This window comes from Grampus griseus, assembly GCF_964374135.1.
Source record: "Grampus griseus genome assembly, chromosome: 16".
Lineage (NCBI taxonomy): Eukaryota > Metazoa > Chordata > Mammalia > Artiodactyla > Delphinidae > Grampus > Grampus griseus.
In genome coordinates this window covers 53,746,517-53,771,632 of record NC_139010.1, presented here as the reverse complement: position 1 = coordinate 53,771,632, position 25,116 = coordinate 53,746,517, and positions in this window count along the sequence as shown.

The following is a 25,116-nucleotide window of genomic DNA, read 5'->3' as shown; positions in this document are numbered from 1 at the left end:
TCATTCAACACATTTTACATATTTGATCTCTTTTAAGCTATGGACTCACTCTTTAAAGTAGGGGCTTTTCTTTCGTATCTCACCTGGCTGGCTTCTGTATCTTCATTGGGAGGCTCCTGTCATTTTGGTTCTAGCATCCTTTCTCCCTCCGCGGGTAATAGCACCTACAGCCTTGCTCTAGGGGCACTACCCCTCCCCAGTTCTTAGCCATATGCTGTGTGTGTATGTGTGTGTGTGTGTCTAACTTTATACACTGCTCCATAAGCAAAAAAACTAGCTCATAAGAAGCCTTAGAGCCTTTGCCTAGTTCTCTTGGAACACTCACTCTTGGATCTCAGTCCTGCCATGTGTGAAGTCCAACAATCCTGCTGGAAAGATCACATAGAGAGTCCCTGAGCCCACATGGAGAGAGAGAAAGGCTTTGCTTCCAACTGTCCCTGCTAAGGTGCCAGACAAATGAGTAAAGTCATCTTAAAAGCCACTTCCCCACAAGACCAATTCAGCTACAGGTAGGATGCCCCCTAGTGATCCCAATAGATGCCAAAAGGACCTGAAGAATCACCCAGCAGAGACCTGCCCATTCTTTAGACTCTTCTAGTGTCTGTAGAGCGGTCATTAAACTGTTTTTTATTTCTTGTGAGCAACAGAATCTAGCTTTGGTTAGCTTATGCCATGTATTAGTTTCCTGCTGCTGCTGTAACAAATTACCACTAATTTAGTAGCTTAAAACACAATTATCTTACAATTCTGAAGGTCAGAAGTCCAAAATAGTTCTCAGTGGGCTAACAGTATTGACAGTGTGCATGGGAAATTCCATTCTCTTGTCTTTTCCACATTCTAGAAGCTGCCTACATTCTTTTGCTTGTTCCGCCTTCCTCCATCTTCAAGCCAGCAGTGTTTCATCTTCAACTCTCTCTCTGACTCTGCTCCCATTATCACGTCTCTCTTCTGACCCTCCCATCTCCCTCTTTCCCTTATAAGGACCCATGTGATTTCCTTGGGTCCACTCAGATATCTCCCTATGTTAAAATCTTTAATCACATCAACAAAGTCTCTTTTACCATGTAAGGTAACAGACTCATAGGTCCCAGGGATTAGAACATAGATGTATTTGGGAGGCCGTTATTCTGCCTACCACCTGCTATAGAAGAATATTTTGGAAGAACACTATATTATCTCATGAAAGCTAAGGAGAAGTTGAACCACAGAGATTAGGGAGGGCAGAATCCTTGTCATCTCTAGAGACTTGAACATCAGGAATTAATAACAACATTAATAAGCAATCACAGTTAGGAAGCTCTTACCACACATCACTGCCCTAAGAACTCCACGTGTATTAACTCATTCAATACTTACGTGAGCTGTATGATGTAAATACTATCATCTGCCCCATTTTTAAATATGGGGAAATTGAGACACAAAGACCTTCTCACTAGAGCTACACCATTGATAGAAAGAAGCTCCAAAGGCTTTCCAGCTTCTGTCTTTTAGCTTACAGTTGCAAATTTCTGGGACAGATCAGCCAGCTTGGTCAGAAGACCACCCTGGACTATGGCTACTGAGAGGGTCTGATGGCAGACATAGCCACCGTGTACCAGTCTCAGAGAAGGGATTTGTATGAGCCACACAGCCATCCCAAGAAGTGTCCACTGCAAGAATAAAGATTGCTCTCGAGGCCTTCTTTGGAAACAAAAAAAATATGTATGAATAACCTAAGTTATATTTGACCCATACAGTGATCTATGGAAATCTGTAGGATAAAGAAAGTTTTTACTACCTACAACACTGTGTAATTCGATCTAGCAACTGTTTAGCTAATTAGGAAGTAAGAAATTGGGGCTTAAATGTTGCTTTAAAACTGATAGAATGATTTATTACTCCATTTTAAGTTGAGCAGTCATTTCCAGATACTGGAGAACAAAGATTTCTGTGGCCAAAAAGTTGGGGAAATGTGACATGTCCCAGAAATTTACATCTCATATTAGCATATTAAAGATTAACTCAAAATAAACTGTTTTACTGTTTATTGGTTAAGCCAACAAACCTGTTTTCTTAGCACAACTATTAACATATCTTCCTCTATAATATTTTATCTTAATACCAATTTGGGTAGCTCTAAGGTGGGAGTGCAAATAAACTGAAATATTTATAAAATTTCATCTTTTCTCATCATGGTGGCTGAAATTTAAATTCTATTCAAGTACAGTTTTGTTTCTTGGCTGATAACATAGCAATTTTTAAATGCATAGACCAGTAATTCTCAAAGTATGGTTCTGGGACCACCAGCAGCTGCATCACTTAGAAACTTGTTAAAATGCAAATTTTCAGGCCCCACCTCTGAGCTACTGAATCGGCAACTCTGGGGTGGGGTTCAGCAATGTGTGTTTAACAGGCTCTCTAGGTGATTCCTATATAGGTTAAAGTGTGAGCGCTGCTGCAGAAGACTCTTCAATGGCTGTGCTTCATAATACTCAACTTAAATGGGCCTCTTATAGACCATGAGTCCTGAAGCAAAAAAATTAGCTTAGAGTGACCAACCATCCTGGTTTGCCTGGGAGTGATGGGTTTTCTAGGATGCAGGACTTTCAGCTGAAACTGGGACAGTCCCTGGCAAGCTGGGATGGCTGATCACCCTCTTCCAGTCTGTCTCTCCCCATTTTACAGATGAGGAGACAGAGGTTAAGTGACTCACAAAAGCCCTAGAGTTAGGACGTTGTAGAGGTAGGACGCAAGGGCAGAACGTTTAGTTCATGTTGGGTTCTTATCCATCACACTACATTGCCCGCTAAATGGATGAGAACCCATAGCTGCTTGCTGTTCCATGGCAGAATGGTGGCTGACTGCGCTGGCTTCTCAGAGCTCAGGCTGCAAGTCTTTCTCCATCTGAAGGATACCCCACTTGGGGTTGAAATGAAGTTCCATTCATGGAGATCAGAAAAAAACAATGTATTCTCCATCTCCTACCAATAGTTTAGTATAATGTAGTGACAAAGGCCTGGCTTTGAATCCTAGCTGGACTTACTAGCCCTGTAACCTTGGGCAAACAGCATCCTCTACACCTCAGTTTCCTTATTTATAAAACGGAGATAAAGGTGGTACAAGGACCAAAGGATTAAGTGTGTGAATGCACATAAGGCTCTAAGCACAGTGCTTGGCCCACAGTGAGCAGTCAATACATGTAAACAAGAATCAGGAGGGGGCTTCCCTGGTGTTGTAGTGGTTGAGAGTCCGCCTGCCGATGCAGGGGACACGGGTTCGTGCCCCGGTCTGGGAAGATCCCACGTGCCGCGGAGCGGCTGGGCCCGTGAGCCATGGCCGCTGAGCCTGTGCGTCCGGAGCCTGTGCTCCATGGCATGAAAGGCCACAACAGTGAGAGGCCCACGTACCGCAAAAAAAAAAAAAAAAAAAAGAATCAGGAGGGAGATCACTCTCATTCTTTGCATTCAGGCCTTGGTACCTAACCCACCCAGCAAGGTTTCTTTTCTACTGTACTGCAGAAGATGGCGAAGAACCAAAGGATGGGAGACTATTCATTTAGCAAGCAAAAATGATGATTAGCTGCAGCACCCTCCATGGTACCTAGCACACAGTAGAATCCCAACACATATTTTTGAATGAATGAAGTGCCTGCTATAAGTCGTGTATGATACCAGGTCTTGCGGATATAGAGATAAACATGATAGGCCAGACTTTGTAGAAACAATCTAATAGAGATTTTTTAAGAAAAGATAGTAACAGAGTACAATAGTCATCACGATAGGAAGATGCAAAATGGAATTGGGTAGACGCTGAAGGAGCATTGAGGAAGGACTTAACTAAGAGTGCAAATGAGAGGTTAAGAAAGGCTTCCCAGGAGGACAGCACAGCTGAGTCTAGAAGGACAAGCAGGAGTCAGTCTTGAGAGAAGGAATGTGTGGGTGTTTCAGTAGAGTGACATATGGACCAAGGCGAGAGGTATGAAGACCATCATTGTCTTGTGAAATGAACAGAGTTGAATATATTTTAACAGTTGATCATTGGAGAGACTGTTAGACCCAGCATGTCCAGGTGGACTGGGAAGGAGTCTGTGTTCTCCCTCCTCCCAGCACATACGTGCACTGCACTGGGTCTTCTGGTACAAATGTGGCTGAATGGCAGGAAAATTAGACAGGAGAGTAAATGTCCCTGTTCTCACCTTCAGGGAAAATTTATTCTTTATTCATTTTTGTTCTCTAGCGCCAAGTTCAAGCTTCTGCAAAGACTGGGTGTTCCCCAAATGCTTCAGACAGACTGGCAGAGTAGCAACACAGGCAGCCAAAACTGTGAACAGGCTCCCCAATTGTTCTGGGGACTTGCTGTTCCCCAGCTCTTTACCCTGAGGGGCTCTGGAGGCTGGGATATGCAGGCCTGGTATTATCCGACTCGACAGAAATAGACTCCCAGGCATGGAAGGCAAGGCACACAAAGGGAGATACATACCCAGCTATATGGGTGTGTACCCCTAGATGCATTTTTACCCCTAAAGTAGAGATTAGATATTTCTGACTCTTTTCTACAAAACTGAACTTGGACAAAACTGCATGTAAACACATTCGTTTCTTCAAATCACTGTCTTTCATCATTTCACAATTAGATTGCAATTTACTGGCTTCTAGAATTAGATTAAAGCAGTCTGTAGGCAGTGACTCTTATTAAACTAATATCTGCCAGAAAGAAAAGCTCCAAGTTTGTTTGAACTCCAAATGATTCAAAATGTGATATCCACATCTCCTCTCTGACCTCCCTTTTCTAATCCTATTGAACTCGGTCTGAATTTTATATAAGGTTTATTTGTCCTGATCAGAAGCTTAATAGACTAAAATGTAATTACTATACTTAAGATGTATGGCTGTGGCAATATAAAACTTGTTTTCTTCCTTATATTTCAGCTCAATTGACTTAACTCCGATAACCATTTTTTTCTTTCCTGGGGAGGTCAAGTGGGTTTCAGTTGCAGAGAAGAAAACAAAAGTAATCTCTTTCATTAAGAAAGCATAATGTTAACAAAAGTAAAGCAAGACATGTCTGAGTGAATTGACCTCTCAGAACAAACCAACACTATTTCTAAATGACTGCAACAATTTACAAGTTATTGTTTTAACCCTCTCTTCCATTTTACAGTGGCAAACATATAACTTGGGCGTAAATGTGTTCACAAAAGGGAGGTAGAATAGTTCAACAGTTTCTAATCCTGGCTGTAGCCTCTTACCACTAGAATATCTGGGTCTCCTTTTCTTTGCCTTTAAATGGGGCATGAAAGTACCTGTGCTGAGAGTAGCTTTGTGGTTGTTCAGGGTGGGTGGGAGGAGGGAATAGAGATGACTTCTAATAGGTTTGGGGTTGCTCTTTTGGGATGATGAAATGTTTTGGAATTAGTTGGTAGTGATGGTTACACACCTTGTGAATATACTAATAACCACGGCATTGGGTACCTTAAAATGGTGAATTTTATGGTGTGTGAATTATGTCTCAACTTTTAAAGAAAGTACATGTGCTACGTAAAAGGACTATCATTAGGAGGTATACACAAAACCTTTGTAAAACAAAAAGTGTCATTTTTAGTGAGGAGCAGTTGTATTAGTGGGGAGCGTTTTTTTTTGTTGTTTTTTTTGTTTTTTTGCGTTATGCGGGCCTCTCACTGTTGTGGCCTCTCCCGTTGCGGAGAACAGGCTCCGGATGCGCAGGCTCAGCGGTCATGGCTCACGGGCCCAGCCGCTCCGCGGCATGTGGGATCTTCCTGGACCGGGGCACGAACCCGTGTCCCCGGCATCGGCAGGTGGACCCTCAACCAGTGCGCCACCAGGGAAGCCCTATTTGGGGTCTTTTTGATGATAGCCATACTGACAGATATGAGGTGATACTTTATTGTGGTTTTGATTTGCATTTCTCTCATGATTAATGAAGTTGAGCATCTTTTCACATGCCTATTGGCCATCTGTATGTCTTCTTCGGAGAAATGCCTATTCAAGTCTTCTGCCCACTTTTTAATCAGGTTGTTTAGGTTTTTTTGATTCTGAGTTGTAGGAGCTGTTTATATATCTTGGATATTAACTCCTTATCAGTCATATCATTTGCAAATATTTTCTCCCATTCAGGAAGCTGTCTTTTCATTTTGTCGATGGTTTCCTTTGCTGTGCAAAAGTGTTTAGGTTTAATTAGGTCTCATTTATTTACCTTGTTTTTGTCTCCTTTGCTTTAGGAGACAGATTTATGTGAAAGAGTGTTCCGCCTATGTTTTCTTCTAGGAGTTTTATGGTTTCTGTTCTGACATTTAGGTCTTTAATCCATTTTGAGTTTTTGTGGGTTTTTTTGTTTTTTGGGGTTTTTTTGCGGTACGCGGGCCTCTCACTGTTGTGGCCTTACCCGTTGCGTAGCACAGGCTCCGGATGCGCAGGCTCAGCGGCCATGGCTCATGGGCCCAGCCACTCCGCGGCATGTGGGATCTTCCTGGACCGGGGCACGAACCAATATCCCCTGCATCGGCAGGCGGACTCTCAACCACTGCACCACCAGGGAAGCCCTTATTTTTTTATATGGTGTGCAGAAGGGACTTTAGACACCTCAGAGAGCATCTAATCCAACCTCCTACGTCGTAGAGGAGGGAGCTATGTTCAGAGAACTAGTTAGCAGAACCAAGACTAGATCCCTGATCTTTTAACCGGCAACCTAGTGAACATAGATTGGTAATTCGAAAATCCATACCACAGCGTAAACTGAGGAACTTGTTAAAAATGCAAAGTTTAAGGATCTCACTTGAGACCTAAATAGGAATTTGGGGGACTAGGGTATGTGAGTCTGGATTCAGTTACAAGTGCCCCAGGTGATTCTGATGTTTGGGATCCACCCTTAGAAAAGAAAACAAAATACTAATACCTGCATCCCGCCATCCTCCGAGATGCTCATGTGTTGATCTGAGCTGTAGGGGGTCTCTCATGTGCAGCCAAGGTTGAGAATCACTAACTTAAATTAATGCACATTAGAATCACTGGGGAAACTTTAGTAATACTTCAAGTGCCTGGGTCCAGCCCCTAGAGGTTCTACTTTAATTTGCCTGGGTCTCAGGGCAGTGATATTTTTTCAAAATCTCACCAGGTAATTCTGAGGTTCCGTGAAGATCTGAGAACCATCGACTCAGATCTTACTGCTTTCCTTATACAGAAGTTGTAAAAGAATATGAATATGGAAAGTTATTGTCAACTAATGTTGCAAAGTGGATGATGACAATGACTAAGATATTTCGTGAGTGCTTACTATGTACCAGGCACCATGCTCAGCATGGTTTTAGCATATCTCATTTAATCTTCAACAGCATTAGCCTGCTAGTGTTATTTTCCCTTTCCCTTGATTGTAGCGTATCATTGGTTGAAGACTATCTGTTTAATAACAGTTATCAGAGAGTGTCTCTTGTTACTTAACAAGAAAGTACGGAAACTTTATCAGTCCTTCAGTGACAAAGGTTTGCTTTACTTAGAATAAACATAAATGTATAGTTATTTAAGATGAAATACAATAAACGTGTATGGTCCTATCAAATGCAAATAACTCATCTGAAGTGATATGAAATGAACAGATACCTTCTATAATATCTGCTAACTTCTCTTACATTCACAAATGACAGTTATATCCCATTCTGAGGCATCCACACTGGGCCTGGCAGCTGGCAAATTTATTTAGACACATCCCATTTCAGAAATAGTAAAATGTGGGGGAAAAGGTATATCTTAGAGTCACGGAAATATGGTATTTATTATGCCTATTTTCAGATGAGATTTTTAAGAGATTAAGTGACTAACCCAAAGTAACATGGTTGATTATATGGCCAAGCTAGAAATACAATCCGGCACCCCTGATGCTAGAGTTCTTAAGAAGCTCCTTGACTAACAAACTGTAACTTACAAACTTTCCTTGACAAGAAAACAGCTATTTGTCAGAACAAAATCTTGTCAGCTCTGCCTGCAGCCAACAGTTGAACTTAGGAGTCCCCTGGGCCTTGCAAAGGAATGAATGCAGTGGTGGGCTTTCAAGACCTAACCAACCTCTAGAGTAGAGCTGGTATGTCTTTCAGTGCAATGCAGGAACTGATTTTAAAGTATTTTAAAGCAGGTACAAAAACTGAAAATTCAGAGTCCAACAAGATATAAATGCGTTTATCTTTGAAAACAATAATTTAAAAAGTCAAGACAGTTAAGAAAGGAAAACAGGTTGAGACTATAGAATGGGGATGAAAATGATTTGTTGGATCAGTTTTATGCTTTGAACGGGCCATTGTCAAATTGTCAGTATGACCAAATTCACCTGACATTGTTTGGTTCTTTTTCTTTTAAAATTACTGTTTAGTTATAAGAAAATTTAATGCTGATTTTAAAAAAGAAAGCAACAAAGAACAATTCAGAAATAAAAAGAATAATTAAACATTTAATAAAAATAAATTAAACATTTAATCTCCCTCCCCACTCATCTAAGAGATAATCAGTTTGGGGCATATTTTTCTAGAATATCCATGTCTAAAACAATTTTTTTTTTATTAACATGGGGTCATTATGTGTAGTTTAAACTTGCTTTTTTTCAATTTAACAATATACAGTGACCATCTTACCTTATTTTAACTAGAGGGTAAATTAAACAACCTTCTGTAAGCACATTGAATTTCTTTTGTAGCTCCAAATGTTTGTTTGGCATCACAGAAACATTCTTAAATGCAGCCCTACTCTCCCAGCTTTAATAAAACTCTGTAAGTCAAATCCAAAGTCACTGAACAAGATGACACATTGTTCTTCTCCGCTGGTACAGAGAAGACTCAGTTTGTGGCTTCCGACGTTTGTGAGGTGCTAAATAGCAACCTCCCTCCCCGATTCCTCATACCTACGGTCAGCGCTAGGCTGGTAAACCAGCTTTGGGTGTGGGTGAGGAGTAGTAGTTCCTCGATATCCATGGTGTAAATACTCCCACTATGGCCAATTTCAAGTACAAAGAGTTTAACAATTAACTCGCAAAACTCTTGATTATTTAACAATCAGCTCTGAGCAGCTAAAGCACATGCGTGTCAAGTCAATCAACGATTAATGATGGCACCTATAGGACATTTTAATCTGATTTCCTACGTATGGTCACTGCAACTAAAAGAAAGGCAGTGTAATGGAACAAATGACCAAAGGCCAAAAATGGGAGGGAAAAAATGAATAAGGGGAAAATCCCCCTCATATTTCTGTATTAACTTGGAATTTCTAGAATATAACCTCTGAGTATAATGAGGTCCTTTTGTAGATGTACAGTATAAATATTATTATGCTAGCATTTTTTTCTTTTCCCAGATAAAAATAAAGTAGCTCACAAGTCTGGTTTTATGTACCATTAAAGTTCTTTTGCAATTTTCCCTTTCACAGCTGTTGAATAGCTTATACCTCCAATACTTTTTTCCTGCATAATGATTTTTATGGAAGCGAATATAGTAAGCATTTTAAAGTCTTACCAGCAGTGACAGTAAAACAATGGGACTTTTAAAATCCAACCATGCGTTTGGAAAGATAGGAAAACCATGAATTTATTTCCTGGGAAACCACACACTCGTTCTGTTGAGGATACAATTGCTCAAAGTGTTTTGGAAATCCTCTTTTTAAATTGTCTTTAGCACAAGATTATTAGGTGTGGATGAAAATTAGCTAGGTTGCCCTATTGTGCTGCTTCATATGTTTTAAATAAAAAAATAGAACCTCTGATATAGGGTGAAAAGCAATAGATTTGAAATCAGATCTGAATTCAAGTCCAACCTCTGTTTTGTAACTTGGCATATTCCTTAACTTCTCTTAACCTCACTTTTTTCCTCTGCAATTGGAGAATAAAAGTGTCTACAGCAGGGCTTGTCCTGAAGATTAAATGAAACAAGGCATTGTTACAGCACCTTGTGATATGAAACCCACTCTCCAAATGTAAGTTATTGTTGGCCCAGCTTTATTAGAACTGAATGGGCTTTGCTATTTCCAAAACGTAGATGTAACCGCTGAAAGCACAAATGTTCCATCATTTGAAAAATATTCGAACGAATGTGGAAGAGGCTCTGATTCCTCATTTGAACACAAATGAGGACTCAGCTGGGATCCAGAGAAATTATATCCTGGGTTGAAGCCCTCCTCACTCACCAGGTCCTTAACATTCTCATTTCTTCCTGATTCTCTGCTTCCCTGCACCTACTCCACTGGGTGAGAGTAGGGAGTGCTGGCTAAATTCAGGGTATTTATGAAATGAAATTTGCAAGGATCCTGGCTGGGCTTTTGACAAGAACATCATCATCCCTTGTACACCTAGCAGCCTGAGCCAGCCAGCCCTTCCTCCTCTGAAATGGCTGACTCTAGCACTGCTGCTATTCTTGCCACATTAAGAGAGCCTCAACCTGAGGGGCAGGACCACAGATTCCACAGTGGAGCACAGAGCATGTACACTCTGAAGCTATGAGTGAGAAATTAACTGTAAGCCCCTCTAAGCCACAGTCACCCGCACTGCTAAGCAGATCCCAACCCTCCCACCCTGAACCTGCTTGGTCACATGAATGAAATATTTAGCCAGGTTACCCCAAGTTTCTTGCTGTAAAACTAATCCTTTGTGGTTTGCTAGAGCAATTACTGAAGTCTATCATCTGCAATACTTCTTTCAAATCTAAAAGTATTCTCTCTTTTCATTTTTCATGTTAATCAGGAAAAATAAACGGCCATCACTAAGGTATTCCAACAATGCTTGCACCATGTGTAGTCTACAAAATAGAACAACGGATAAATACATATCAGTTTACTGCATTCTGGATTGTTTTTTCTTTTTAGTTTTAAAAGTATGCTTTGATTATAAGAAAATACGGAGGGAAAACTGTTTAACATATGAGGAAAAAAGAAAACCTCTCACATGTGGCTACAAAATTTTCATTTATGGTGACGAATTGTCCTGTATGAGGACCACCTTATCCAAAGTTTTACTGTGGGAACCCTCTCTAGATTCCACACCCTGACAGTGCAGGTCTTTGTAGTTAATGCAAGTTAGAGTATGATCTGCCTTAAAAAAAAAAAAAAGGCAGGGGCTTCCCTGGTGGCGCAGTGGTTGAGAGTCCGCCTGCCGATGCAGGGGACACGGGTTCGTGCCCCGGTCCAAGAACATCCCACATGCCGCAGAGCGGCTGGGCCCGTGAACCATGGCCGCTGAGCCTGCGCGTCCGGAGCCTGTGCTCCGCAACGGGAGAGGCCACAACAGTGAGAGGCCTGCGTACCACAAAAAAAAAAAAAAAAAGGCAAACACAAATATAATAATATTTGAAACAATTTATAAGATAACAACTGTTCCAGTGACAGATTAAACATAGTAAATACTCTGGCGCAAGATTTGGTTATTCTTTGGTTGGAGCCACCACAGATGATTTGGAAAACAAGCAAACAAACAAACAAAACAAACAAACCCCCCCCCCAGCTTTTTCTTTTAAGAATTCCTTGAAGTGGAGGAATCTCAATGTGATAACTCTATTAGTATTCTGTAACTGTCAACTTTGAAGCTGAGTATTTGATGTTTGAAGGTAAATTAGATACTAAAGTAGCAGACCAAATGTTCAAATGTTCTCACCTAGTACTAATCAGTACCTCAGGCCCATTTTGTAAAGCATTCAGTTATGTATTTCTTTATTTGCTGTTGCTGCCTGTAAACATTAGCAGAATGTACACCCCACCATAGCTCCTGGTCACTTAGTCCCATCAGTTATTAGTTTCTCAGGGTCAAATAGAATCTTTGAAGTCTTAGTATTAATGTTAAAATAAACTACTTAATTGGAAAATGTTTAAGCAATGATGAGATTGAACTTTCCTTTTTTTTCTCCTAATGGAGACAATAGGTTTTCACAGTGAGTATCTTAAAAATATATATTTTTTCATTTTAAAAGTAACTCAAGTTCACAGAATACAAAAATGGAGATTAAAAAAATGAAGACATAAGTTACCTGTAGTCTGACCACCAAAAGAACAACTTAACATTTTGCTGTTTACCTTTTAAGAAATACTGTATTGCAATTGAAAAATATTGGGTTGGCCAAAAAGTGGGTTTGGGTTTTTCTGTAAGATGCTACGGAAAACCCGAACGAACTTTTTGGCCAACCCAATATCTGTATTGAGAATTTCGTATGTGCCCAGAACTGTTTTGGGTGTGAAAGAGATGAGCAGGGCAAGGACTTGTCTCCAAGGACTCACAAAGAGGGCGTTCAAGTTATTGACCAGGAGCTCATTTTCAAAGGGTTAGCTGACGTTTGAGAGTTTTCCTTGTTTTAAATATTATGGTTTTAAGCCTAATTGAAAACAGTTCTATCTAAGGTATGTCAAAGTCTACTACGACCTCTTTGAGTCGACAACTTCATTCTGATACACACACACACACACACACACACACACACAGCATTACTTCCCAGACTTATTTACATATGAAGTCCTTTTTTCAGTGAAAACATTGCTGTACCCAAAAGGAATGAAAGTACATATCCACAAAAAGACTGGTATAAGAATGTTCATAGCATCTTTTTTCTTTTTTTAAGAATTTTTACTTCATTAGTTTATTTACTTATTTAATTATTTGGCTGTGTCAGGTCTTAGTTGCAGCACGTGGGATCTTTTGTTGCGGCACGCGGGCTCTCTAGTTGAGGCGCGCAAGCTCAGTAGTTGCAGCACACAGGCTTAGTTGCCCCGCGGCATGTGGGATTTTAGTTCCCCGACCAGGGATCGAACCCCCATCCCCTGCACTGGGAGGCGGACTCTTAACCACTGGACCACAAGGGAAGTCCCCAGCATCTTTATTTATAATAGGAATGAACTAATTCACACAACAACGTATCTGTGAACCTCACAACATGAACTACTGTTTCACACAACAACAGAAACATTAGGCCAATGGTAAGAAACAGGCACAATTTGGTACACACTGTATGGTACCATTTATATAAAATACAAAATCAGGCAAAACTAAGCTATGGTAACAGAAATCATTCAGAATATTGATTCTAGGAGGGTCTAGGGGTAACTGGAAAGGAGCCCAAGGAACTTTTTGGAATGATGGAAATGTCCTCTATCTTAATTTGGGTGATGGTAACACAAGTGTATGCTTCTTAGTAACTTTTAATTTTGTTATACTTTTTAACTTACAGAAAAGTTGCAAGGCTAGTACAAGGAACTTCCACATTCCCTTCATCCAGATCACCAACTGTTGGGTGTATACATTTGTTGAAACTCAAGGAACTGCACACTTAATTTCTGTGCATTTTACTGTGTGTAAATTTCATTTTATAAAGGAGGAATAATGCTATTTTTACTGAAAAACTTCTCAGAATTTGTTAAGTCTTCAAAAGAATGTTGGATACTTTATGCATTACTTCCTAGATTTTTTGGGTGTGAAACCCAGCATTCAGTAAAAACCTGCTGTACCAGCATTCTGAGGGAGGCCTGTTGGGACCCAATGCTCTAGGACAGCAGTTCTCAGCCCTGACCGCACACTGGAATCAGCCACTTCAGGGAGTGTCTAAAACTCCTAAAGTCCAGGCTGCACCCCCACACTAACTATATTAGACTCTCCATTGGTGGTGTCCAGGTATCCGCCTATTATTAAATAGTCCAGGTGCTTCCAAGGCACAGCCATGGTTGAGAACCAATGTCTTACAGAAACAGCACCTCTCTCTGTTTTTTTTCCCCAAAGTATATTAGATTTGGTTTTTATTGTAGAGCACACACATCTCTCTTTCAAGCATCTGTACTTGCCCAATTAGAAGATGACTCACATTTAATAAATATCACCACCAAGTCCAAGGACCTGGCATCCTCCCTTGTAGGGTATCACTGAGATCAGAGGTCTGTCTTACTGGCTGGTGCCCACCTGGCTGGTTTTCTGACTTCTGGGATTCTGGATTCCAGCCTTTAGACCCCCCAGTTCCTGCCTGCTGTGAGTCAGGTACCCACATCCACCTATGGTATTTGCCCATTTTCTTCCAGTCCAGCCTGTGCTACTAATGATCTGATTGGTTTCTGGGCCATCTGACCAGCATTCAGTGAGAAAATGCTTTTGTCCCTGGGGCTGTGCAGTCTTATCCTGAAATTTCTCAAGCCATCCTACTTCCCACTGTGTTTCCAGACCTGTGTCTGGTCTCTTACCTCATTCTTGACCACAATCTCAAACTGACCTCTTGGATTTAGCAGCTGATTCTGCTCCAGTCCTTGCTCCAAATGGTACTGCACCCAATGCATCTATCACAGTAGCAGCCTCCTCTGCCCCCTCTAGAACCAGTACCTTCCAGCCCAAACCAGGACCTCTCTCTAGTGCCAGCTGGGTGAGCCTTAGCTTGAGAAAGGAGATGGGGCAGTTTCTCCTGCCTCAGCTAATGTCCCCCATCTCACCTTAATGTGCAGTTTGGGCCTGACCACTCTGGCTTGGCTGGTCTGACCCTCTGACCCAGCCTGGCCATTTTATTCTGCTGGACGTTGCAAAGAGCTGGAATTAAATAAGAGAAAATGCCTGGACATGCATTAGGCTGAAGCCGTTGTATCAGGTTTCTGTGTGCTTCAGAGGGGTTGGTGTCTGCCCTGCATTCCATTCCACTGACCATGTGGTACATTCTCGGTACAGGCGGCCGGATGAAGTGCGTATCAGAAAATACAGCTGCTCACCCTTCAGAACTCCAAGTGCCCTCTCCTGTCATCCGCCTTCCCCGGCTCCAGCCTGCCCCTTCCTGGCCTGGGCTGTAGCTTTGATCCAGGGTTTATCCTCATGTCTATTCATGGTTTGGATCTGTCTCTAGCTTCAAACCCATGTCACAGATCCCTCCAAGGGGATGGAGAGGCCAAATTCCTGACGTCAGGTTCACGGACATCTGTTGTGTTTGCCTGCTCAGCCTCCACTCTATTCTTCTGGTAACAACACCCAACTTGGGCTTGGGGGAGTCTGTGCTCGTCTCCAGTCAGAAATAACATAGATCCATCATGTGTGTGAAGTGTCCCTCCCTTGGCTAAGTTGTGGGCAGAAATCCCGAACTAAATCATTCAAGTGCTCTCTGAATGGAGCAGAGCAGCAAAAAGCTTTACCAAGGCCCCAGACAGTCAAACCTACTTATCTAGAATGTAATGCTTTTTTTTTAAACATCTTTATTGGAGTATAATTGCTTTATAATGGTTTGTTAGTTTCTGCTTTATAACAAAGTGAATCAGTTATGCATATACATATGTTCCCGTATCTCTTCCCTCTTGCGTCTCCCTCCCTCCCACCCTCCCTATTCCACCCCTCTAGGTGGTCACAAAGCACCAAGCTGATCTCCCTGTGCTATGCAGCTGCTTCCCACTAGCTATCTATTTTACGTTTGGTAGTGTATATATGTCCATGCCACTCTCTCACTTTGTCACAGCTTACCCTTCCCCCTCCCCATATCCTCAAGTCCGTTCTCTAGTAGGTCTGTGTCTTTATTCCTGTCGTACCCCTAGGTTCTTCATGACATTTTTTTCCTCGAGCCACTGAACTCCCTAGTTCCTGCCCTTTTCTAAGCTTCATTCTAAAGCTTTTTGTTCAATTCCCAGAGTTCCTTAATTATTATTATTATTATTTACAGTAGTAAGAATTGGTTCTGTTGTTTGTGGCCAATAGATACAACTAGCTCTCAGGCAACATTTTTTTTTCTTTTTGTATGATTTTATAGAATTATTCTGAAAGGGCGATTTGTATCCCAGGATCGCACTAAAGGACTGTAGATCAGATTAGATTACAGCTCTTCCCATACAGTCCTCACACTGTGCAGCCTAGATGTTAGGAACTTAGGTAATATGCAGTGCCAAAGACTTGCTGTCTTTATATTAGGGGAACTGTCTATTAATCACTTCCAATGGATGGGTTGGGGGGGCATTTATTTAACATTTAGAGACATCCATATGAAATGTAAATAATTTATTCACCTAAATTTTCTTGAAAACAGCATCTCAGAGCTTCCAAAGTTCACTAGAGTTTTTTTCTTTTAAAGAGATGCGCTATCACTGAATGTTTTATATTTTAAATATTCTTCTACCTCATGATTTTTAATAGTTGCCCGGTATTCCATCGTATAGCTATCACTAAAGTTATGTCATACTTTATAATTACTATTGCTAGACATTTAATTGGTCTCCTTTCTTTGGTTACTATAATAATTTATGTTCTTGTATATGAATTTTTGTGTGAATGTTTATTTTTTAATTTTCATTTGGTTGCACTGGGTCTTAGCTGTGGCAGGCGGGCTCCTTAGTTGTGACATGTGGGCTCCTTAATTGTGGCATGCGAATTTTCAGTTGCAGCATACATGTGGGATCTATTTCCCTGACCAGGGATTGAACCCAGGCCCCCTGAATTGGGAGCATGGAGTTTTATCCACTGCGCCACCAGGGAAGAAGTCCCTGTGTGAATGTTTAACTATCAAGATAAATTTCTAGAATTGGAACTTCTCAAAAAAAAAAAAAAGGAAGAAGAGATACCCTATGATTTCTATTTGGTAATTGAAAATAATGGAATTTGATCAAATTTTTCAAGTTTCCACAAAATTTTCTGGTTGCAGGAGGATAAAATATCCTCTTTTTTGGTTCTGAAAGGAATTGTCATTATTATCATCTATTATCTCTAATATATATTGTGCACTTCATATGCAAAGGTAACATCCTAGATCCATCATGAATGTAAAGTAAACAATGAGAGTGGTTTTTACAGGATGAAAAGAGTGTCAAGTCTTTGGGGGCCCACAGACTTTGTATCTATGTATCATCTGTGTCTCACTTGTATCATCCTAGCCAAGGTAATTGTTTTACATCTCAGAGCCTGTTTCCTCATTTATTAAGCAGAGCATGCCAGTAATATCTATTTCATGGAGACCCAGTACAGGTTGGATGAGAACAGCTTTCAGGCTGGCATGTCATAGGCAAACAGACATTTGTTGAATTTGTATATTTCTTCCCAGGTCTACTTTGCTCTCCCAAAATGCTTTCTTAAAATTATACAGTAGGCAGATGATACAAAACTGTCCCTGGGACTTAAGCATAGAAAATATTCCTGACAAAGTACCTTTTGGGGTATTTGGTCCAGGAACATAGCCAATGGCTTTGTAAGCATTATCTCGCCTTTGTACAATAGAACCTCTTATTCCTTTGGCTTCTTGACTACTTTGGATCGCTCTACTTCTACATATGCTCAAGTTCAACGTGGAAAAGACCAGGGTCTAAACTCAAAACCCATTATCTTACTGAGGAGAAAACTGAGGTATAAGGGAGACAAAACGTGTGGCTTGCCCATGAACACAATGTTAATTAGAGGTCCAAAAAGGCTTTTTTACTGTCTTACTCTCTCTGTCCCCCAACATTTGAGGAATTGTGCTAAGTCAAGGAATAAACTAGATGGATAAAGAAATGATAGAGAAGCTTGTCTCATATCAGGCAAACTTTCAGTCTGTGGGCACTTTGAAAAGCACGAGAAGAGGTAGGAAGTGCTGATGGGGAGGGCTTGGAATGCAGACTGTAGTCCTGTACACAAAAGGCACAGCCAGTCAGTCCACCGCACTGATTCTCTGTTTCTGACAATGGATGCATTTTGTACCTGTGTGAAATTGGAAGACACTAAAATAAGAAATAATAATAAATGTATGTTGATACTGATTTTTGGGGGGGGTCTTTCAGTTCCTGCCTATGTCTTAGAAAATGAAAATAATTAAGAGATGGTTTTCATTTAAAGCCCAACTCAGCTGTATTTTTGGACACAAGTGAAAAAGAAAAGAAGAAAAGAAATTTAAATCAGCAAGGGTGTAACTATTATCCAAATAATTGTAAATGTTTGATTGTAAATGTTGTATATTGTTGTAAATTGTAAGTGTTGATATGCCAAATAAGACATCTGAATAGCGTCTGGCTTATGAAGGCACTTAATAAATATTTGTTGAATGAATGAAAGATAAATATTTGTATGAGCAAATCAAGTCATTTGTTAATTTTTAAGTTATATTATGGCATATGGAGCTGGAAGGAGCCAGGAACATTGGTTCAATCCTGACATTTTACAGAGGAGGAACTGACCTCAATAAAGGTCACTTGGGACTTGCTTGCTGGTCCAGTGGTTTAGACTCTGCACTTCCAATGCAGGAGGCACAGGTTCAATCCCTGGTCGGGGAACTAAGATCCCACATGCCGCATAGTATGGCCAAAAAATTAATAAAAAAACAGAATCACACAGCTTAAAAAAAAAAAAAAAAGGAAAGACAGAAAGGAAAGGTCACTTGACTAAAGCACAGGCTACTGGCAACTCTGGAAATTTTCTTACTTCCCTGCAAGTTGTCATTGCAAACCTCTTCCCACAAATTGGCTTTTAATGTGTACACAGTCAGCTTACTGACTTAATAGGTTTCCCCCCTCAGTTTGCCCCAATAATTTAGCATTCTTTCATTCATACAGCATATATTTATTGTATGCTACTGTGCCAGGCACTATTCTAAGCAGTGAACAAAACAGACCAAAATCCTGCCTTTGGGGAGCTAATATTCTAGTGGGGGAAAGGCAGGCAATAAAAAAGAAAGTAAACATATGTTATATCAGATGGTAATAAGTTCTCAAATAAAGAAGGATAAAAACGATGTGGATTCACTCCTAGGTGTATACTCAAAAGAAATGATAACATATGTCCACACAAAAACTTGTACCAACTGTTCTTAACAGCATTACTCACAATAGCCAAGAAGTGGAAATAATCCAAATATCCATCAACTGATGAATGGAGCAATAAAATGCAGTACATCCATACAGTGGAATATTATCTGGCAATAAAAAGGAGTGAAGTACTGATACATAGTACAATGTGGATAAACTTCAAAAACATTATGCTACTAACACAATGTTGTAAATCAACTATACTGCAATAAAAACAACAACAACAAAAATTATGCTAAGAAACCAGTCACAAAGGACTACATATTGTATAATTCCATTTATATGAAAAGTCCAAAATAAGCAAATAATTTAGAGACAGAAAGTAGATTAGTGGTTGCCTAGGTCTGGGAAGTTAGGGTGATTGAGAAGTGATGGCTAAAATGTGCAGAATTTCTTTGGGGGGCAAGGAAAATATTCTAGGATTGATAGTGATCATGGTTGCATAAGTCTGTGAATATATTAAAAGTCACTGAATTGTACACTTTAAATGGGTGAATTGTGTAGGAGGTGAGTTATATCTCAATAAAGCTGTTTTTTTTTTTTACATCTTTATTGGAGTATAATTGCTTTACAATGGTGTGTTACTTTCTGCTTTATAACAAAGTGAATCAGTTATATACATATGTTCCCATATCTCTTCCCTCTTGCGTCTCCCTCCCTCCCACCCTCCCTATTCCACCCCTCTAGGTGGTCACAAAGCACTGAGCTGATCTCCCTGTGCTATGCAGCTGCTTCCCACTAGCTATCTATTTTATGTTTGGTAGTGTATATATGTCCATGCCACTCTCTCACTTTGTCACAGCTTACCCTTCCCCCTCCCCATATCCTCAAGTCCATTCTCTAGTAGGTCTGTGTCTTTATTCCTGTCTTACCCCTAGGTTCTTCATGACATTTTTTTTTCTTAAATTCCATATATATGTGTTAGCATACAGTATTTGTCTTTCTCTTTCTGACTTACTTCACTCTGTATGACAGACTCTAGGTCCATCCACCTCATTACAAATAGCTCAATTTCGTTTCTTTTTATGGCTGAGTAATATTCCATTGTATATATGTGCCACATCTTCTTTATCCATTCATCCGATGATGGACACTTAGGTTGTTTCCATCTCCTGGCTATTGTAAATAAAGCTGTTTTTAAAATAAATATGGAAAGTACTAGGGTGAGAGTGGGCTGCTGCTCTTTTAGGGAATTTGGTCAAGGAAGGTCTTGTTGATAATGTGACATTTGAGTGGAGACCTCAAGGAACTGAGGGAGTGAGCCTGTGGATATCTGGGGGAAGAACGTCTCAGGCAGAGGGGACAGCAAATGTAAAGGCCCTATGGTGAGTAAAAGATTGAGATGTTAGAGGAACATCATGTGGCAGTTGGAGAGAGCAAACGGGAGATGGTAGAAGAGGAAGTTAGATGGTTAATAGAATTGGGTGGGGATGTGCTGGCCTCTGAAGAACTGTGACTTTTCCCTGAGTGAAATGGGCAGATACTGGAGGCTTTTGAGTGGAGGCATGACATGATTTCTAGACAAATCACGCTGCTATCCTTATCATAGATCAGAAAATTAACTCATTTCACAACAGTATTCAAAGGAACTTCTGACTTCACTTTTGGGCTTAAAGTTCAGAACATAAGTGGAACCACAGGTGGGGGTAGTGGGGTCTCTTACCCAAGCCTGCTGAGAGCATTGCTTAGTCTGTACTGTCATAACTAGAAGTTAGGGAGGAGCTTGGAACTCTGAGGCTAGATCTGACATAATTTCATGTGGTTTTATAAAAAACTTTCCACGTGAGAAGAGACAGCCATCAGATTAACCAGTAACTATATTTGATAGTAAGAATGCCAGGCCATAAAAGGATGATCTGATATAACTGGAAGTTCCTATCTGATATAACTCAAGGCCAGTGGTAGAGATTAGCAGTGGAAACTGACTTCTGAGTCCTTGCCTAAATCAAAGGATAGACGGAGGGAAGATAAGTTACTGAATGCACAGACTTCAGAATCCATTTATCTGTCCTTAACTTCTGCTCTCTTTACTTGTGCTTTTTACCAAGAGACACTGCAGAATCAGTGGCGGCAAGAACGGGTGGAGGGAGGAAGTGATGAAATTTATTTTCTTTAATGATGAAATAACTCCTTATTGTTTTCCAGGACTAGTTAGTTATTTATTTTCTTCCTCCACATTTCAAATCAAACTATTAAAAAATGCATATTCTAAAGTATCCTATTTCTGTGGGTGAAGTTTAACGAATAGATTTTTTGGGGGCTTTTTCACTTTGCTTAGCTAACTTCACTGTTGACAACTTGCAAATTGCATTTACTCAAATAAAAGAAATAACATGGCTTAGTACAAGGCATTTTGAAAGAACAACTAGTCTGTATACTAGAGAATTATGTTGCAGGAGGTGAGAAATGCCCTTGAGTCAGTCGTTCTTAGTATCATAGATGACATTCAATAGGAAATCAGGAAATGCCAGTTGAATGGATGAATTCATAAAGCACTAGGCATGTATTTTTTTCCAGGCTCCTAAAAAATGAGCTATTCCAAATGCAGCCAATAAAATCATGCACTCTAGAAAAAGATCTGGATCATTGAGGCAAATAATCTATTGTGGGAGATTTCTACCCTCAGTGTGCTCATCGTTCTTAAGGGGATTGAGATAAGTTTGGGAAAAAGAGATGCTGTAGCTGGTTTTATCAGTGGGTCTCAGGGGTTGGATCCATAGCATCAGGGACCAAACTGAATAGACTAGCTGTGCTGGAGGCTCATGGAGCCAGGATTAGGAGCGGTGGCATTGGCTCAGTTAGCATGTAAGATGAGTTTGCAGACTAAGGATGTTGGGAGTCTGGGGAGTGGTCTGAATAAGGAATCAATGACTTTTGGATTTTCCCCTCCCATGTCTGAGTGCACTTCTCTCTCTCATGACCTCCCTAACCCTCTTTCCCCCTTCCTTTTGCCCTTTTCCTGCCTCTGTCTTTTCTCTGTCTCTCTCCATGTGTATTGTTATACTAAACTGAAACCTGTTTTTACTGACTGATGTACTTACTGAATGAGGTTTTATGTTCTTATGTTTTTTTTTTCATTCATTCTCTTGTAGGCTACATGAGAAGGGAAAACGAAAACAAAGAACAGTAAGCTCTATGCTTACTTTTTAAAGTGACTAGCTTAAAAAATTTTTTTTAATGGATTCCTTTTCAGGGGGTCAGTGGATTTTGATGGAAAAAAGAATACTTTCCCACTGACTCCAAATCTATACAAAAGTGCTCAAAAAGATTCCTTTGGTCAAGACAAAAAGTGGTAAACCAAAAAGGGGGAAAGACCATCCTATTTATGTATCTTATATAATAGACAGAAATTGATTTTTGATAAGGAAGCAGCTGCAAATGCTGAAGTGCAGCTTTTATGAGAAATGGTTGCTCTATTTTAGGGTTCTTGCCAAAGCTGGAACAGGTGCTGTTTTTTTTTTTCTTTTCTAATCACTCCTAGCTCACAGGGGTTTAACTGGCTAGAGGGGGGCCTGCACTCCATAGACTTATGCCCACATGGACTGCTGTTCAGGCAGCATAATGCTCCAACTAGCTTGATGCTCTGATACAATTCCCAAAGCCCTTCTGGAATAGTGGGCTAGGCGGACTCCCACACGTATTAAAATTAGAATTGCACCTGCCATGTCCAGCATGTGTTAAGTTTCTGAAAATACTAGAGAGGGAAGATGGCAGAAATATTCATACCAATGTCCTTAAAGAGGTCGTAGTGCTAGGACATTGCTGGTGGGGATAAAAGGGGAGGGAGTGAGAATAAGCAATAGATTTTGCTGCTAAAGTCTTCTAATTAATGCAGGACTATGGGACTTCCTTGATGCAAATTGTGGCAAAACATTTGATTACACCTCTTTAGTTTATAGTTTTCAAGCATAAGCTTAGTTTTGCCAGACTTCTGAGTGCCTTCTTTCGAAAATATTTTAAATTTTACTTAAAATTTCGTTGAGAACAGAATACAACACAGAAAGATTCAAAAAGGAAGGTGAAGGCGCCACGTGTGTTTTCAGAGGTAACTTTGGGGAATACACAGTCCTCCTATGCTTGTCACAGGCTCAGATGCCATGGAGCCCATGGTCACGTAAAGGATAGGCTTGGCCTGGTTATAAGACAACCGGGAGTGGAGAGGGCTGTTGTGAGCTGCAGAGGACGTGCTCTCTGAGAGGTTCCTCAGCTCCAGCCAGTTGTCACCACGTGAGAATGTGGGCTCAGTGTTGCCAGATCTCCTGAGTTTTCAAGATAAGACAGAAGTCTGGATGCTATATAAGATTTCTCAACTTTTTAAACCGTGGGGAGGTCAAAGAAAGCACGTCCTCCAGCTTACATAGCCGTGGGCTGCTGATTTGTGACCACTGCTCTCTCTCCCATCTGCGGCTCAGCCGGCCCCCCTTCTGTGCGAGTGTGCATCACTGGTTCCAGTGTGGCCTGGATTTGCCCCATCCTGCAGCTACCCCATGTCTTGCCAGGGCTGGACTGTGTCCCCATCCTCCCTAAATCCCCTCCCTGCCACCATCCCTCGTCGTTAAGTCTTACTCAGTCGTCACTTTGCCTCCGACCTTCTCTGATTACCTTTCTGGGCTTCCTCAGCCCATTTTTCATTTAACTCATCTTTTTTTTTTTTTTTTTTTTTTTTTGGCGGTACGTGGGCCTCTCACTGTTGTGGTCTCTCCCGTTGCGGAGCACAGGCTCCGGACATGCAGGCTCAGCGGCCCTGGCTCACGGGCCCAGCCGCTCCGCGGCATGTGGGATCTTCCCGGACCGGGGCACGAACCCGTGTCCCCTGCATTGGCAGGCGGACTCTCAACCACTGCGCCACCAGGGAAGCCCTAACTCATTTACTGATGCTTATTATGTGCCTGACACTCTTCCAGGAATGGGGACATATCAGTGAATTGGACAGGAAAGAGGCCCTACCTTTGTTGAGCCCCCCTTCTAATCTTCCCTGATGGCTCCTTACCCTAGAATCCACAGAACTTGCAGGGAACTTGAAGCTTCATCACCCCTCTGGCACCTACGGGCTAGGACAGATCCCTAGTGAATGTCTCCAATGTGTAAACTCTCTCCTTGACTAAAATGGGAGCTTCTTGCCAGCAGAGACCATTCCATCTTGGAATTTCACAAGATCTCCCCTAAGTGATCTTGAACTAAGTGTCTAAAAATGTCCACTGCTGGATTGAGTAAATGGATTTCATCATGACCAGTGGCATGGAGCATGTTAGAGGAAGTCATCACTTCTTATCACTGCTTTTCAGAAAAGATTAATGGAACTTTCTTTACTTGGAATTTCATATTACAACATTTTATTTTGAAACGTAGATTAATTAACCTTAGAGAATAAATAGTTTGGACTTCGGAGAGCCACTGTGTAGACTTTGTGGTGTCTGTCAGTTTCGTGCCGTGAGGCTCAAAGAGAAGCTAATCAAAGGGGACAAGGGCAGAAGGGGGAACCCGGCTGCCTGTCTCCTCTCAGGGGTGATGTTCCAAGACTCTGCATGACTCCGTGCTTTGAAAAAATTGAAGCTGCTCATTCCAAAAAGCATGTAGGTCACACTTGAGAACACAAGTTTCAAATCTGCCCATCAGCATTTTTCATCCTCTCTGATCACTTAAGTCAGTTCCGTGAGATTTAGTAGTGGAAGTGTATGGAACAATTGGACAAAAATATCTTTATTTCTGCTGAACTAGAGAGCTATGTGAGTCCATCCTAAGGAGAGTCATCTCAAGGGAGAGAGTAAAGCCAACATAGAGGAAAATAAGGAAGAGAGAGACAGAGAGAGAGAGAAGATCCTGATGACACTGGTTGAACTTCTGGATCCAGCTATACCTGAAACAAGTATACCATTCGAGTTTACAGTTAAATTTTCTGACTTCCTTTGTCAGAACTTAGTCAATTTGAACTGGCTACCTTATCACTTGCAATTCAGTGATTCCTGATTGGACTTTGTCATTTAATTTAAGCATTTAATAAACATTTATTGGGGATCTACTATGTTGCAAAGATTATTTTGCTAGGAAGTGCTGGGGATACAGAGTTAGAGTGAGATAGTTTCTTTATAAATTAAAAATTTGAAAACTTCACCTTTTATTAGCAATTTGATGTATTTGTTCTCTCTCTCTCTCTCTCTCTCTCTCTCTCTCTCACACACACACACACACACACACACACACATATTCTTCTTTTTTTCAAATTAAACACTTGAGGGTAAGTTGAAGAGATCAAGACCCTTTACCACTAAAATGTATTATCTTCTTAGAATTAGGGCTGTCTCTTATTGTCAAATTTAGGAAATTTACTATTCATTCAATATTTTAATCTAATATGTAGTCTGTATTCAAACTGACTATCCCAATATTGAATACAGCAACA